The sequence below is a fragment of the Sinohyriopsis cumingii genome, chromosome 7 (assembly GCF_028554795.1).
Source record: "Sinohyriopsis cumingii isolate HCF-2022 chromosome 7, ASM2855479v2, whole genome shotgun sequence".
Classification (NCBI taxonomy): Eukaryota; Metazoa; Mollusca; class Bivalvia; order Unionida; family Unionidae; genus Sinohyriopsis; species Sinohyriopsis cumingii.
This window is the reverse complement of record NC_142967.1, coordinates 46,366,363-46,368,779: the sequence shown is the minus strand read 5'-3', so window position 1 is coordinate 46,368,779 and position 2,417 is coordinate 46,366,363.

Genomic DNA, 2,417 nt, shown 5'->3' with positions numbered 1-2,417 from the left:
TACACGAGCGCTCTGTGGCGAACTCGGCGCGGGGGGGGGGGGGGCTCTATTATACCCGCTATATCAGTTGAGAAATATATTGAACTGATCAGGCCCCAATACTCTCGCTCTGACAAACATTAAAATAATTATATGCAGAATATCGGTATGTCTCCCTCTTGCCGAAAATGTCAGCACCATATATATTTTGCAAGTAATGTAATGGGTATAGTAACACACACACGCACACACAAACACACTTTTTTTGGGGGGGGGGGGCGCCGGAAATATGCCCCCCCCCCCATTTCCAAAAAATTAAAAAGTATTTTATGTTTGTGTCTTTCCCCCTCAGATGTGTTGTATGTTTTATTTAAAACAAAATTTTATATAAAAAAATTTAGTTTGTAGATATTTTGATGGGGTATTTATGTTTCCATAGTGTTATCTAAAGGGTTGTTCGTCCGAGTCTGGTTTCCCTCACCTTGCTCGAAGTTCCTTCCCTTGAAATATTTTGTGACCTTTGCTATATGTCGCCTAGGTCTCAGTGTTTGCTATATGTAATGGTGCTATATTGTATGTATGCTATATTTTCTTTATGTTTGAGACAGCAAGTATAGATCAACTATCTTTCCCAGTTGTATTTCTTCCTTTATGATGTTATATTGTATCTTTTAATTTGTTTTATGGTTTTCTAATTTTAACGATGGAATGGTGTACTATTTAGATTTTGTTTAAAAAAAAAATAATTTCTCATTTTATTATTCGAGTGATAATATGATCGTTCCTCATAATAGGTTTTAAAGATGTTGATAGGTAGGTTACGCTCGATCCAAGGTTCACGCTTCTTTATTCTTTATGTGTTTCTCCTGGGTCGCATTAGGCTTCCTTCATTTAGTTTATCTGATTATGCTTTATTGAAAGATCCAAACGTATGTATGAGACCACATTATTGTGCAGTGGTCAACCATGCAGTGCGGGAGCTGTATGGATTTTAAGATATAGAAGTTAGTAGGGTTTTAAACTAAGTGTTATACAGTATGTATTTGTGTCTCTGTTTTGTCTGTTTATGGTCTACATGGCGTGTTTTCAAAGACTTTTGATGGGCCTGTCCACTTCGCTTAGCGCCATGTGACTTAGCCCCATGATGTCATCGCTATTTACTTCCCCCTTATATTTTCCCTGTATCCCTTACTATATATGTCTTTAGAATTTTTTTTTCATAGAAAGAAAAAAAAAAAAAATTACAAAATTCTTTTATTGTTTTCTTTCTTCCTTTCTTCCCTTTTCTCTTTAAAAAAAAAGTTATATGGGTTTCTTTGAAATATTTGAAATATAATTTGAAATTTTCTTTAAAATATGGCTGTTGTGGGGTGCGAGGAGGGGGTATGGGTATGGCATCAGCTCGCAATTGCGCTACGCGACCCTTCGGTCTGTCATACCTATTCCTCTCTCCCCCAATTCCAACATAAATTGCGTTATATCAGCCTGACGGTAAGTATCTGTTCGTCGTAAGACGTACTGAGTTCGTATTGTGGTTAATATTCTTATTTTTACGGCGTATCCTATTTAAAAATCTTTATCACCTGTTCACAGGATATCATCGTAGTTACTATATAGTCTATACATTTTTAGAACGATTTTGTTTTCGTAGTCTACATCTATGAATAAAATGTTATTTTTGTTATACTTATATTTTTTTTGCAAATTTCCATTATTAACTTTATCCTATTATGTTTAGTTTTTTTACATTGGGCAATCGTATGTAGTTTGGTGAAGTTCGCTGTTTTACATAAAGGGCATTTCGGCATTATCCTGAGCATACGACGTTTGATTGCTTCTTCGTCTGTTAGCCAGGTGTTGTGCAGGTATTTAAAAAATTATACTTTGTGTTTGACAGATCTTATTTTCACCAATTTTTCCAAGTGTTTGTCCAATTTACCCCCCAGTTGTCCTGCTCTAATCTACATTTTATATTTTTGGTTACCTCCTCTCTAATCCAAGCGTCACTTTTACTTATTTCTATTTTCCATAAATCTGTTTTGTCTCTATATTTTAAAATTAGTTCTCTTATATATTTAAATTTGCGTGGCACTTCAATTTTTTATATTAATTTGTTATTTTTGTATATCTCTGGTCGGTTTCTCAAGGTGAAGCCGAACCAGTAGATGTACAGTGCTTCCCACGCTGTAGCCGGGTCTGATTGCAATTTTTTAATCTATTGATTATGTTAGTTAATTATAGTAGTAGGGGGCTCGGCAACCCCAAGCCCCCTTTACTTTTGGCCCTATATAATGTCTCTTTTTTTACATAATGCATTTTATGATTCCATATATAATCTATTATTTCCTTGTCTGTTTTGTTTAAAATAGTATTATCCGTATATATGGATTTAATTATGTAGTTAATATTTGAGTATAAATAAGTCTTGGCCACTTGGG